Source organism: Bactrocera tryoni, chromosome 5 (genome assembly GCF_016617805.1).
Source record: "Bactrocera tryoni isolate S06 chromosome 5, CSIRO_BtryS06_freeze2, whole genome shotgun sequence".
In the NCBI taxonomy this organism is placed as follows: Eukaryota; Metazoa; Arthropoda; class Insecta; order Diptera; family Tephritidae; genus Bactrocera; species Bactrocera tryoni.
Genome location: NC_052503.1, coordinates 73,057,024 through 73,073,151, shown reverse-complemented (window position 1 = coordinate 73,073,151; position 16,128 = coordinate 73,057,024). Strand labels below are relative to the sequence as shown.

The window sequence follows — 16,128 nt, the reverse complement described above, 5'->3', positions numbered from 1 at the left end:
TTTTTTGTTGTTGTTTTGGTAGCGTAATTATTTTCGTCCCAAATTTAGTGTTGATTGGAAGAAATTGCAGTTTTAATTGTTGATAACAGCAACTAATATTAGAGAATTATTGATAGTTATATACCTTTCCTCTGTTCACTCTATGGTATTTATTTCGAAAATGTTTCTAATTTTCTAAAAGCCTCGTCCAACTATTTTGAAATGTTGATAGAATTGTATCATGGAAGTGTTTGGTGTGGTCTTTTGGAGTATGACTGTCATTATTTAGTAATTCAATTTTTAGAGACAATATTAGGTAGTCGAAAAAGTCTTTTCGTATTAAGTCAATAGACGTCGTTGCAGTCGTATATCTCCAATATATCCACTTGTATCCTTCAAAACATCGATTTTTTGTATACATTGTGACCAAAAAGTACCCGGAGATTGTAACTAATTTCCCCAGGTAAATGGTATTTTCAAAAATTGTACTTTGCTAAGTTGGTAGGACTGTCCTTAAAAATGTCGAACTAAGAATTTGTCTCAAATTTTGTATTTCCAACCAGATTTCGTGTGCGGAATCGCTGCGAATGTTGGAAAAGGCTTACGGTGATTTAGGTTAATCAAAAACTCAAGCCTGCGAGTGGTACAAAGCCTTCAAAGACGGTCGAGAGATCGTTAAAGACTTACTGACCTCTTTCTGGACGAAATTCAACTTCTTCAACTGACGAAAATGTTAAAAAAGTGAGGGATATGTTGCTTGAAAATCGTCAGACAAATGTTAGAGAAGTTGCAGGAAAGCTCGAAAATTTTCTCGAGTCCGTTCGAATGATTTTGGTGTATTTTTTGGTTACAAAACGCCATCTTGCTCAACTTATATCCCGATAAAATTGAATTTTATTTAAAAAGAGTACCATAAACAGTTCACTTTATGCATGCTTGATCGTGGGTATTCCGATCCCACATTCACGGTGAGCTTTATAACTGCTGACGAGACATGGATTTATTAGTTTGACATGCAAACAAGTCAACAATCAACGGAATGGCAGGTAGAAACGGACTGAAACCAAAAAACTACGCCAAAACCGCTCAAAAATCAAGGTGATGCTCATTGAGGTTCACGATAATCGTGGTATGGTGCATCATGAAGTTGTTACTGAGGGACACACGTTCAACAAAGAGTTTTATTTGGCCGTGTTAAGACGTTTGCATGAGAACCTCGGTCAAAAACGTCCGGAATTGTGAAAGAACATGTCATGTATTTCACACAATGATAATGCAACATCGCATCGAGCCACGATTGTCGCCGAAGTTAATGTCAAAAACGCAATGAATACCATCGATCAACCACCGTATTCACCAGCTTTGTCTCCGTGTGATTTTTTCTTGTTCCCTTAACTAAAATTGCCGCTCCGTGGAATCCGTTTTCAGTCGATAGAAGAGAAAAAATTCACAGAACGAGCTGTAGGCCATCCCAAAAAGTGCTTCTGAAAAGTGTTTCGAGGACAGGGAAAATCGATGGTATAGGTGTATTACATCTGGTGGTGATTACTTTGAAGGCGACAATATAAATATTGATGAATAATTAAATATTTCGCGTTTTTTTTTTTTCAAATTTCCGAGTACATTTTGTCACAATATACAAATATACTTTATTAAGTTTGCTACGAAGTTGGTAACATACACAACGAAATGTCGGGAACCCCATAAGGTATATAATTACATAAATGCTCAGCGTGTTAAGCTGAGTCGACAGATACGTCTGCTTATTAGTTTGTATATACGCCATATCTGAAATACCTCTCATCATTTTCTCTGCCATAGCGAAAACCAGTCGTACTGCTGAACTGAATCGATCGGCATCAAGTACATGTTTGGAAAACTTTTTTGTTTGGGAGGGTATCTTTGCAAAATTTGGCACAGATTATCATTTAAAGCAATTCAATAATCTCCGCAGATTGCTCAGTTTGGACGAGTATAGCGAATAGCTGTCATACAAATTGAATGATCAAAAGCATGTCTTTGTATTGTAAACTTTTTTATTTGACGAGATTTCTTAACGAAATTTATCCCGTAATATAGTCCATACCAAAGCTATAGTTCGAATTGGAAATTATTTAAATCGGATCACTATAAGATATAGCTGCCATACAGGGTGAACTATCAAAATCAAATTTTTGTATGAAAAACTTTTTTATTTGACTAAATATCTTTGCGAAATTTGGTCTGGATTATAGTCTATAGCAACGCTACAATCTCCGTGGAAATTGTTCAAATCGGATCACTATAAGATATAGCTGCCATACAGGGTGAACTATCAAAATCGCGTTTTTGTATGGAAAACTTTTTTATTTGACTAAATATCTTTGAGAAATTTGGTCTGGATTATAGTCTATAGCAGCGCTACAATCTCCGTGGAAATTGTTCGAATCGAATCACTATAAGATATAGCTGACATACTGGGTGAACTATCAAAATCAAGTTTTTGTATGGAAAACGTTTTTATTTGACTAAATATCTTTACGAAATTTGGTCTGGATTATAGTCTATAGCAACGCTACAATCTCCGTGGAAATTGTTCGAATCGAATCACTATAAGATATAGCTGCCATACAGGGTGAACTATCAAAATAAAGTTTTTGTATGGAAAACTTTTTTATTTGACTAAATATCTTTACGAAATTTGGCCTGCATTATAGTCTGTAGAAACGCTACAATCTCTGTGAAAATTGTTCAAATCGGATCACTATAAGATATAGCTACCATACAAGTCGACCAATCATAATGAAGTTCTTGTAACTGCAATTTTTGGAATTATCAAAAGTTCATGAAAAATTTAAACTCATAAAGACATTTTAAATTATACTGCAATGCAGAGAAAATGCAATTTGCATTTCTTACCTTTCACAATCTGTGCTTAAAATAGAGAATAAGTTTATTTTCTTGAAATTTATTTGCTTTATTCTAAGCCAGTCTCATAATGCACGGAGTCCATTCCACTTTGAAGTCGTTTGCGCAAATTGCAGCGTTTCAAGTGCAATTTAAACAGCGCGCAAATGCTTGATAAATGCACAATTTTGTTGTTATTTTCAATACTCTTACCAACGTGCAACACGGCCATTTGCAATGCGGCGCACATTATGCGTTGCGCCACGTAAACAACGGCAGTCAGTGGAAAACAATTGAAAATATGCAGAAAATGTTTGGAAATTGTTGCAATGCTGTCTTGCATTTTCGCATTTTTTCGGCAATGGTCGCCATTATTTTTTTTTGTTGTTTTGTTTTTTTTTTTTGATTTTTTGTGATGCGCCGAAATAGAAAGCCAAATGCAGTCTCGAATGCAGCAAAACAATGCGGCAGTAATATGAGAAGAAAGCTCAAACAAATGCGAGTGATAACAATTTATACGAAAAATAATAAAATGAAAGCAAAATAGAAATAAAAATATAAAAATGCTGAAAAAAATCTGCAAAAATTGTTCATCAGCGTTGCGCGGCGTGTAAGCCGCCATATTGCGCTATCCAAATTGGTGCCACAAAATCGCTACCAATGCCACCGCCACATACACCAGCGCCACCGCACTCATTTGCATCGCCGCAACGCAGCATAACTACCGTTATACATAGAACATTGTTAGTGTCCGAGTGTTGTTATTGCATTGCAAACGACCACCGCTGCTCAAAATCAAATATCGATGTTTTGATTGTACTTTGTCTGATTTTTTATTTGGCCATTGAGCCGTGAACATTTTTCGATCGTTTTTGTTTTGATTGTTGGCCGTATTTGTTTCGTTTAGCTTTTTTAAGCTTTTTTATGCGCCTTTTATTTGTCTCTTGCTGTTTGTATCGCTGTTTCGTGCGCGCTTTATTTGCGGAAATGTCCCATCTTTATTGCTTTACAGCTTCATTCGTTTATTGTGCAGCCTTCACTTTTTTGTTTTTGTGCCTTTGAATTGTTGGTTTAAACTTTGGCCGAAACAAGGTTGATTTTTGATAGCAAATGGACTTTGCCGCTGTTTCCTTTCGGACTTTAATTAAAGCTTTTTAAAGCAAGTATTGGAAATTTTATTGTATAGAATGATGTCGAGGTCAATAAGTTTGTATTATGGGCAAATATGCGCTGTACAACAGAGTGTCTGAATAGAAAAGCTCTTGAAGTTTTAACTGGAATATCGAAAATTGAGACTTTTTAAGGTAGACTATAAGCTTCTAACGTTTACATGAATTTTTACTAGTCTAAGTTTCTGTTTCTTTTGACTAAGTGCGTAATCCCATGTCAAAACTAAGATTTTAGTGCTATTTCTATATGATGGAGGTACGCTTTTTGAGTCCCAATATAGAAGCTTTAGGAGTCTTAACTGGAATATCGAGAGCTGAGACTCCGAAAAGTAGGCTATCAGCGTCTGCCCCATACAAGTTTATAAATAATAAAATTTAGTTTCAATTTACTAAATATATATCTGACGTCAAGCCGATTCTTTTAGTGCTGTTTCGATAAGCTGAAGGCCCGCTTTTATGTCCCAGTAGAGAATCTCTAGGCGAACTGACACAAATATTGCAAAATTGGGACTCCTAAAGATAGGCTATCAGCATCTGTCACATATATGAGTTTTTGTAGACTATCATGCATATTATATAGTGTCAAAAAAGTACAGGGAAATTTTAAATAAAACGCTAAATATTTAATTATTCATCAATATTTAATTTACCGCCTTCAAAGTAATCCTCAGCAGATGTAAGGCATTTTTGCAAACGATTTTTCCGGTTCTCGAAACATTTTTCTAAGCAATTTCAGTTAGGGGAAGAAGAAAAAATCACACGATAGTTGATCGATAATATTTATAGCTTTTTTGCCTTTAAATTCGGTCACAATCGAATACTTTTTGAAACAAAAAATTCAGCTTTATCGGGACGAGTCGAGCAAGAACTCGACTTGCATACCCAAAACATGCACCAAAATCATTAGGACAGACTCGGAAGAGGTGTCAAGCTCTCTTGCTATCTCTCTAACTCTTGCCTGACGACTTTCAAGCACCATATTCTTCACTTTGTTAATATTTACGTCAATTGAATTGGTCGAAATCCGCCCATGAAGAGGCTCTTTTCGACGATCACTCGACCGTCTTCGAAGTCTACGTACCACTTGCAGGCTTGTGTTTTTGATAACATTGAATCACTTCACATCATTTTCCAATCTTTAGAATGATTCCGCATACGAAATTTGGTAGGAAAAACAAAATTTTAGACAAGTTCTTTGTTCGATATTTTTATCCATTGTAAATCGCAACGCACTACTGAGATGTTCCGACTTAAGCAGCACTTTTTGTAGATAATTGTATCTTCTGCAAAGTTGTAGTAGATTATCTCCTATAATTAATAGTATTGACAGAGCAGGCTATGTAAGGCATTTTTTGGTAATTTTTTACACTTTGGGTTATATTACTGACATTTTAATAAGCATGCCTAACTTTTTTGACAAAAATATAATAATATAGCCTATGTGCAATGGAGTAACTTCCCAATGATGAAAGAATTTTTAAAAGCCGTCAAGTCGTTTCGGAGCTTATAAAATTGGAACATTCATATATTTCCTTCTTATAATATTAGCATAGATGGTATATATCGTCGCCTAAAATGCAAAGAAACGTAAGCTCAGCAAACTTATGAAAAGGGTTGCAGGTGAAGAAAAAACGATTTAATAGAAATCACACATACTGAAACAAAATTTTGAGTTTTGGTTATAAAACGGTTATATATGGGTTTTATATGCGTTATATATGGGTTATATATTTTGGTTATAAAATGGTTACATATGGGTTATAAAATGGTTATATATGGGTTATATATTAGTTATACCTGATATCGAAAGCTTTAAATTTTATACATACATACATATTAGAGTGATTCAAAAAATAAAATTTTTTTTTTTTCGTTTCGTACTCGGAAAAATAGGTTCCTAGACACCTCTAAGAAAGCCTCTCCAAAGATGAGTTTTTAATTGTAACGGGAAGGTCCTCCTACACACAGTTTTCTATTTTTTCTTATTATCAGATAGAAAAATTTATAGAAAAAATATCTTGTTCCTTAGATTTTGTAGGAAATTGAATGCGCTCTACAAAAAAGGTCTACTGTGATTTTTTCGTAAACCCAAACGTTTAAAAGACATTAACAGTTAAAATTTGATTATTTTTGGGAAAATTTTTTATTTCTTATGAATTATATAACTCAATGAAAAAAAATTATTTTCGAAAAACTTAAAACTTTTTCAATACGAATGCCAATATGTGCCACACTGTCGCAGCCAAGGCAATCAAACGCCTTCACACGAAATTTGTTTAGAAATACAAGATTTGAGACAAATTATTTTTTCAATATTTTTAACAATTGTAAAAATCGCATTACATTACTAAGGCTTAAAGCACGAACATAGAAGAATAGCAACTCAGTTTATGTTTTTTTTTTCGACAAAAATCAGTGTTCGCGTTATACTCGTATAGAGACAACAACAGAAAGTATCATAGCCAGACAAGCGTAGTGCTCAAAAGGGACTTCTATTTTTGCATTGTAAAACTACAAGAAAATTTAATATTTTAAGCGAGTCGACCAGCATCTGTGGTGCTCTATATGAAATTAAAATAACTACGGTAAACACTATTTTCGTCACACGAACTTTGGCATGATGTCTGTTTATGTTGGTGTACCCACATTAGCAATATATAATATTTTTTTGAAGATCCGAATAGAATTACAGAATCCATATTTACGAAAAAAATACGCAAAAAAAATCCGCAAAAAAGAATTTTTTTTTTACCTTGAAACACCAATCTATGCCTTAATTAATTCGTAGAAGCAGAAGCTTATTTCAGCAGTATGCCATCCAAAATTTCCTTAATTTTTTTAACAAGCAAAGCAACTAAGATGATTTTTTTCAACTTTAAACAATTCCTTTCAATAATTTATTTATATTTTATGCATTTTTCTAATCAAAATTGGAGCTGTAACCATTTAAACATTTGCTTTTTTTCAATTTAGTTTTAAATATATTTTTTTTTACATCACGAAAGAATTTCTCTAAACGAGTACTTCTGGGATAATTAATATGAATTGAGTGAAATGAAATAATTAAAAAAAAATAGTTAACGATTTTAAAAAACTGCAGAATGTAAAATAAATGTTTCCTAATAAATTGTGTTAGTGCAATTTCACAATTGAGTGAAATGAAATAGTTTTAAATATAAAAACTTTTTGGTCAAATATGTACGGAACTCTAATTAGTATTAACAGAAATCGATTTTTAACATTTTTTATTCTCAGATAATACCTTTTAAAGGCAACTTCACTGATTTTAATTATAATATTTCAATAAATTCTCAAAAATATACTTACAGACATATACATATAGAAAGCAGTTATGATCAAAATCTCTTTATATTGCCATCCATTGCATTTTATAATTCTTCATAATCTAATTTTAAGCAAAAGCTAACAAATATGGCTATAACCATTTACAGAGTGGCTTATCAAAGCCCACATCCAGATCACATGTAATATAAAATTTGTGCTAAAAATCTATACCATATAATTTTAATTTCTTAATTTTATAATTTAATTTAATTTTTTTATTTTTTCTCATATGAAGAGGTACACCTAGTCCGAAATAAAAAAAAAATATATATTTCATAATTTGATAATTTATACCTAAGCGACATACTCAAATTTCAAATCAATACTTTAAATAGTTTTAAGGTACAGCTATTGAAATAATAGCCACTGATCACCATGTTTTTTCGTCAGTTTTATATATATCTTTACATACATTGACCTATCTTATTTTTATTACTGACGTAGACACCGCTTACTCGTCTACAGTCGAACAGACCTATCGGTCTAATCAAAACAGTGGGCAAGCCGAAAAATAACCAAGACTTGTGGTAAAAACTTTTTTTAAAAGCCTCCATTTTTCTAATTTCCTAAATGATTATACGGAGAATAATCGGCCAGTTTAACGAAAATTTCACAAAACCTTACTGCTATTATGTGTTGGAAAAAATTATAAATACAATTGTAATGACATTTCACACCAATTGAGTTGCCAACTGTTATTGAAATGACACTGGTTAAATTACAGCTGTCATTAAATCTGACGATAGCAAAACAGCTTTGGAGAACTTACTTTTATAAAGCGTTATATTTTCTGGTTAAAATGTTGAGATATGAGAACAGGTAGTATTCTGTTAAAACAGCAGTAACTACGCTTTGCAGTACAATATTTTTATTATATTGGGTTCTCTAGCTCTCTAGCTCCTTAGCTCTGTCAGCACCTAATTAGGCTTGCTTTTTCCATGAGTTATGCGCTTAAACGATGACTAATAAATGAAGAAACGACAGCGAATTTTCACTGACTTTGATATTTTTAAAGGTTTGGGAAAGTTAGAATTTTCAAAAAAATTTATTGTGGGCTTATTTTGCATATTACTTAAAATATAACACTATATACTATATTTATTCTTTGAAGTTTCAAAGTATGTGCGATCGACAAATAGTTTTCGAGCTATTCGATATTTAACAAAGGGCTCCCAGCCAATTCTTAAAATATAATATCTTACAAATATGCTCTAAAAATGTTAAATAATTCGAACAAAAACTTTTCGAGTTCATCGCTAATAAGCAACGAATGCTCGGCTGCTCTGAAACGATAGCGCTAGAGCGAGCCTTCGAAAGTAGGCAGCTAGCAGCAGCTGCAACTTCAAATGAGCTTTTCTCAAAATTATGTTTTGCTGGATAGATTTCAATGAAATTTAAGCAAGTACTTTGAAAGGCGAAAGGCTAGTACCTGATTGAGGAATTTTTTATACCATCAACGGGAGAAATTAAGTTTACCACGTAGTTTGTAATACACAAAAAATAGCGTAAGATACCGTATAAAAAATATATATACATATAAATGATTAGTATTGAAGCCGCCAATTAAGAGCCCCATTAAATATATATATTTAGAGGAGATTAGTAAGAAGAGCTGAGTCATTTTAGCCATATCCATATGGCCCTATATACGCGAACTAGTCGCTTTTCGTCAGTTTTTGAGATATCTAATTTTCTACAGGTTCTTCACTGCCTAAGAAGTTGGACACTTCTTCAAGTTATCTTCAAGAAATATTGCATAGTTTGGAGTATCGCTACAATCTTCGAAGAAGTCTCTCAGATCTGATCACTATAGCATGTAGCTGGCATATAAACTTAACGATCGGAATAATGTTTTCACATGGCAAATTTTGTTAAAATATCTTTACAAAATTAGGCACAGACTTTTGCGTAAGCATTACTACAATCTCTGAAAAAATTATTCAGATCAGACTACAAAAGCATATAGCTGCTATGCAACTAACCGATCAAATTCAAGTTCTTATATGAAATATTATTTTATTTGTCGATATATCTTCATGAAATTTGATAAAAACTCTTATCTAGTTTATTGTTACAATTCTCGAAGAAATTGTTCAGATCGGAACACTATAGCATGTAGTTGTCATATAAACTGAACGATCGGAGGCAAGTAGTTGTAAGAAAAACTTTTATATTTGTTAAGATATCTTAATGAAATTTGGCATGTATTATTACCTAGCTCATTTTTATAATATCCAAAGAAATTGTGCAGATCGGCCAAGTATAACTTATAGCTGTCATACAAAGTGAACGATCAAAATCAAATTCTTGTATGGAAACCTTGTTATTTGTGTTCGATGCAATCAAAATATCAAAATATTTTCTTGCTTCTTATCAAATTTCTGTGAAATCGAGTCAAAATCTTATTTAATGATGCTTCGTTTTTATTTTTATAAAAATAAAAAATATAATTGTCTTTAGATCGGAAGAGCACACGTAAAATCTTTTTCTAAAATATTTTAAATTCTTTTTGTAAAATATTTTTAAGTTTTTTTTCTAAAATATTTTTAAATTTTTTTTTAAGTTTTTAAATTTTTTCTAATAATTTTTAATTTTTGTTTAAATTTTTTTTTTCTAAAATTTTCTAATTTTTTTTTCTAATTTTTTAATTTTTTTTCTAAAATATTTTTCTCACGTCTTTGCCCACACCTAAATAACTGCTTAAAATGTAGATATGTGGCGTACATACGCCCAAAAATTTTTTCAAATACCAGGTCAAAAAATTTTATAAATTTTTGAATTTAATACTTTATTGATTTTCTAATTTCAAAGTTTTATGATTTTTAGATTTTAAAGTTTAATGATTTTTACTCACCTTTTATAGGTTTTTGCACTAACTACGCCGTTCTCAGGCACTCACGCTGCCAATATTTCAATAAATTTCGCTTTATATAAAATTAAGCCACTTTTTGTGCAAACTTTAACTTTACACAATGTGTTTTTTCAACAACCACTTCACTTGTATCACTTTGTGTGCTTAAAAAAAGCTGCTTGTGTGGCACTTTCCAATTTTTTATCAAGCACTGTTTTGTGATTTTTTTACGCAGTTTGCCGTCGCATTATCAGTTGATTTTTATGTGCATTTAATTAATTGATTTATGGCATGTAATAATTTTAATTGAGTTGGGTATATGTTTTGTGCAGTATTTTAAAGTTATTGTTGTTAAGTTTTTGGTGGCATGAAATAGCTACGCAGCAGTTTTGCGCACTTTATTGCTATTTAATACGTTTACAACTTTTTTTATTTATTTATTTTTTTTATTTTTTTGTTATTTTTTTTGTAGCTATTAAACTGCAGTTTTTGTAGAATTTATTAACTATTAATTATTGAAATTTTTGGTATTTTTTTATTGCTTAATGCCGTTACTTATAGTAATATTTTTCTGCTTGCTGCCGAGTTTCTATGTGCGATTAGAACTTTTCAAATCAATGTCAGTTTACACCGTTTTTATACAATTTTAGCTGCAAATCAGTTGGCAAATTAACCGCTTCGAACTTCACTTAATTGCAATCTTTTTGTGAGGAATTTTAAGATTTTTAAGTTACTCATACGCCGTGTCACCCTTTGTGTACATTACTTGATTTTCCTGTTGCCGCTTTTGTTGCTGTTTTTGCTGCTTGTGTCCACGTGTCTGCTGCTGTTTATCTGCTTTGCTGGCTGCTTGTTGGCTCCGTCGCTTGTATTCACACAGTTCGCCGCGCCAAAGTCCTTTTGTAGAAAATTCTTAATTCGCTTTCTCCAAAGAGCGCAAATTGCTTGCGTGTTAAATATTTGTTTTTTCTTGTATTTTTGTCTTCGCCGTACTTTTATTGTCACTTTCAACGTAATATATTTGCAATGCTTGCTTTAGTTGTGCCTTGTTGTGCGCTGCGACAAGTGCAAAGCGGTAAAGCGACGGCAAAATGTCAACAAAAGGTCAAGCGCGTATTTATAATTTATTAATTATTAATAATTTTAAATTTTTCGTAAGTTTTACATTCGTTTTCATTCACTTTTTACTGCTTATCTGCGTTTTAATTTAATTTTTCTTACAAAGTGCGCCTTAACGTATGCAATGTGTTTTACGAAAAGTTATTTAGAGCTTATATTTATTATTTTCCAAACTTAGCCACAATTTACACAGCATGTATTTATATATTTTGATGTGTGTGTGTATGTGTGCTAGCGTACTGTTCACAACCGTTCAACTTTAAGCGAGCGAGATATACTCTCAGTGTAGTTTTGTGTATAAATATCGTTTCGAAAAGTATTAGTAGGTATATTTTTGTTGTTGTTTTATTCTAGCAAATGATATGCTTAACAGTAGTATATGAAAATACGTTGTATTTTTACCAAAAGTGCGGTTGAAATATGCTTATTACTTTTGTAGCCTAATTTTAGGCGTTGTCTAAGTTAACAATATTTTTTAATTTTCAGTGTTTATATGTAATTGTTGTTTTTTTGTTAGTGGCGTTTAAAAATTTCACATTATTTACATATTTCGAATCTTTTAGTATACTTTTAGGTTGCTGTAATTATTCAAATATTGCTCAAGGTTTGAAATATTCACTTCAGCTGTTGCAAATTAATTTTGCTTTCGAGAATGTCTTTTCTAGCAGCCGTATGCCAAAAAGTATGCAATGCTTTTGGCCTTCAATGTTATATTTGAGAAACGTAGCCGAAAGTTATGCTATTATTAGAGTTAGTATTATATTGATACACTTTTTATGTATATTAATGCTTAATATACCCACAGAAACATGCCTCTCGCACTATTTTACAGTCTTGAATTGTTTCTAACAGCCGTATGCCAAAAAGTATGCAATGCTTTTGGCCTTCAATTGTTAAGTATGTCAAAAATCCGCCTTCAAATTAGTTATGATATCCGAAAAGTCTTTCTTTTATATATTTTTTTTCGCAGTTACTTTAAGCCGTTATTTAAGCGTTGCGCGTTTTTTGTAGTTTTAAAAATTTTTGTAGCAATTCAGTAGTAACGACATAAACATTTCTTCAAAAAACTTACTTGAAAAGTCATTTATAAGAAGTTTTCGCGCAAAAGTATGCAATTAAAGCGTATAAAAATATTTTTACAGATCGTTTTTTAATTGTAACTAATAAGAGCTCAATTTTCATATAGTTTTACATAAAACGCCAATATTTTCACTTATGCGCCAGTAGGTATGCAATAAATTTTGGTTCAGTAATGTTTTCACAAATCTCTTTTCAATTGCAACTAAAACGAGCTCAAATTTTATGTAGTTTTCGAAGCGAGGAAGAGTCTTTTTTATTATTGCCTTAATGTATGCAACAATTTTAGTTTCAATAAAACTTTTAGAAATTTTTCTTCACTTATAGTTGAAAAAAGCAAAATTTTTTAAAATGTTCGAAGAAAGCAAGTATCTCTTCATTTGCGCCTGAAGGTATGCTACAGTTTTCGATTTAATAATATTTTAACAAATCGTTTTCGAATTTAATCTATAACAACACAATGTTTGTATAGTGTTCGTAAAAAGTCAGTATCGCGACTTATGCGCCTGCAGGTATGCAATAGCTTTCGGTTTAATATTACTTTCCCAATTCGTTCTTCAATTGTAACCAATAAGAGCTCAATATTTATATAGTTTTCCACAAAACGCCAGTATCTCTATTTATGCGCCTTAGGATATGCAGCAGTTTTCGTTTTATTCATTTTTCTTCTAGAAAATTATTAATAATAAATGTTAAATTACAGTTTTTGATTAACTTTATTATTTAGCAAGCATTCCCTCTGTTACACACATACCTCGCGCACAAAAGTATGCTACATATTATAAATTACACCGCAGTTATTGTTTATTGCAGCCGTTATTAGCAACTATTTATTGAAAGCTTAAAATAGATTAGTTTTCTGCCACAAATTTGCTCAAACTTGCAAAACAAATAGGTTTCCAAAATACCGCTCAGCAACTACCGACCGTTAACTTTGCCACACACGCGTGATTTTACGTTGTGCAAGGTCCGGATCGTGCGACTTGAAAAAATGCGTGTTTCGAAATTTCTTGACTGCGCTCAAATGAAAAAATGTAAATTTATTGTCAGCAGATTTTTCAAATAAATTTTTAAATATGTTTTCAAAAATACTCGCACAGTGAAAAACTCCGTTACATTCAAAATATTACAATTTTCTCTTGCGTATTTGTGTGTGTGTGTGGCAAATTGCACTTTATCACTAACACGCTTGCATACGCCGCCGACACTCGCTACTGCAACAGGAAAGTGTCATCCTTTCGTAACCGTAATTCGCGTTAAACTGATCCTTTCAATTCCGAAAAATCGCAATGGCTTTTTCCTTTGGCTACATCGGCCAATGCCAACCAACCAGCCGGTCGGGCATAGCCGTGTCGTATCACACCGCCCCCCGCCGCACCACACCACACTGCAACGCGCCGACGACCAGCCGGCACACAGCTTGATGTTGTGTTGCCGCTTAGCTTGGCTGTGTGCATCGGTTGAACGAACCTCTCGAACGAGCCCAATGCCTTCGCCGTCAACGGCTGACGACACACACGAAGCGGCCTTCACAATGCATACGAACCAAATAGTCGGGCGGCATGCACGATGTAAACCTTGTACAATAACAACAACAACAGCACTGTTACATATTGCAACAATAATAAGAATAGCAGTTATAATAAGAATGGCCAAGCGCGCTGCAACAATGGTTGGCAAGCGCCTCGGCCACGATTTTGGCCAACTAGCAGCTTTGTTGTGCTCACAACAACAAAAAAAAACGGCGTACCAGCTAACAGTGCAACAACATTTCGTACGTCGAAGTTATGTGCTAAGGAAAACAACTAACCAAATACAATAACAAATATGTTAGTACAACAACAACATGTTTGTACGGCAAGCATTTTGAGGCGAAGTTGCATATTAGCTTGGTTTGAAGTGGCTTGACAGTGAGAAATCGTAAAGCTTTCGCGGTTGTGTCTTACTACAGTTGTAAAAATTAAATTTAAAACACAAAATTGTTGTTGTTGCTTAGAAAATAATCTTTTGTGAATAAGAATAAGAATAATATGGGATGAAATAGGAATTTTAGTGCGAACAACATTATAAAAAAAATTTTTAATAGATTGGGTATAAAGGTTATATTAAAAAAGCTCACATTGAACTATTGCATACATTTACGAGCAAAAATTTTGGGAGAAAACAATTTACACACACAGAAACACAAAAATATTAGTTGCTTTCAAAAGCAAAAGTTGATTTAAGAATTCACATAATAACAAAAAAGTTAACACCACAATATTGCATACTTTTAGGAACAAATTTTATTTAAGGTGCACAGAGGTTAACTTGGAAATATTGCACAAGTTTAGGAGCAAATAAAGTTAAAAGTATTGCATTATTAGCAGAAAATATTTTTTTTTATCAAAAGTGAGTCTAGGCTCCAAAAAAATATTGTATACTTTTAGGAACAAAAATTACAAGTTATTCTCTGTCCTGAAAACTTAGAAAATATAACAAAAAAACCACACAGATGGTAACGAAAAATATGTAAGAAACAACATAACACAGAAATATTGCATACTTTTTTGAGCAATTAAAGCTAACTAACTAAAAGCATACTGAATATAGAGAGTAATAAAGGAATATTGCATACTTTTAGGAACAAGAAAATTTTAAAGTTATTCTCAGCCCTGAAAACTAAAAAAAGACAGCACAAATGCTCACTTTCAGAAACAAAACATAATAATGTTGCATACTTTAAGCTGAAAAAAATTTTCAAAGCTATTTTTAGCTTTGACAATTCTAAAATGAACCCAATTGCGCAGTTTTGAAACGTTATTGAATAATCTAATACCACCAAAGAGTAGTTAAATTTAAATGAGACTTAAAAAACATTTCTTGAAAAAACAACATAGAAGATAACTTAGAAAAATTGCATACTTTTAGGATAATTTTTTCTTAGAAACAAATTGGAGTAAATAACAGCGCAGAAGATATCTTAGAAAACTTACACACTTTTGGAATATTTTTTTAAATTTTGACGAAAACAACTATGAAGCTTGTTTAAAAATATTGCATAATTTTAGAAGCAAACAAAAATGTTTACTCTGTTTTCAGATTTCACAATTTTAAATGTACACGTCCTGGAAGTCCTGAGATATTAGGCGAATCAGAATCTGAGTGCTCAAAAGTATGCAATAAAATAAGCTTAATAGTTACTTAAATAAATATTTTGCTTTCAATGTTATATAACTCACGTAAATAAGAATATTATCTACCTTCTCTGCTCTTTATGGCTGTGAAATTAATTCATAAAATATGTCATAAATTTTTTTTTTTTAAATATATTAAAACTTAAAAATATATAATCCACCTAAAAGTATGCTTCACTTTTTTACAAGTGTATCAGAGTAGCGGCTTCAAATGCATTTGGTCAAACATGTCGCATCCATTTCGCCTCAAAATTTCGCCGCGTATAATACTCAATTCGCCTTGCAAAAAATCAACAAGTTTGCTGCCAGCAAGCAAGCAAAGTGGAAATATATGTATGTAAGTAAACAGATTAGCTGGATAGGAGTAAAAAATCAAATTTCGAATATGTGAACAGAACTTTTTGAATCCGAGTTATATTTATGAATATGTATGTGAACAGAGATTTTTTATCCAAATTCAATCCAAAATTTTATTCAATGCTAATTCCCATTAAAAGCTCCAAGGCGAGATCTTAAGCAAAAGTTG

At 32.1% G+C, this 16,128-nt stretch overlaps 1 protein-coding gene across 1 annotated transcript in view; it reads right to left on the bottom strand.

Annotated features, from left to right (window-relative positions):
* LOC120778414 (nuclear transcription factor Y subunit beta) overlaps positions 1-10,692 on the bottom strand; it is a 194,725-nt gene extending 184,033 nt beyond the window's left edge. The window contains exon 1 of the mRNA XM_040110198.1: positions 10,234-10,692. The gene's annotated coding sequence lies outside the window, so the exon portion shown is untranslated. The remainder of the gene's footprint in view (positions 1-10,233) is intronic.
* Between the last annotated feature and the right edge of the window lie 5,436 nt (positions 10,693-16,128).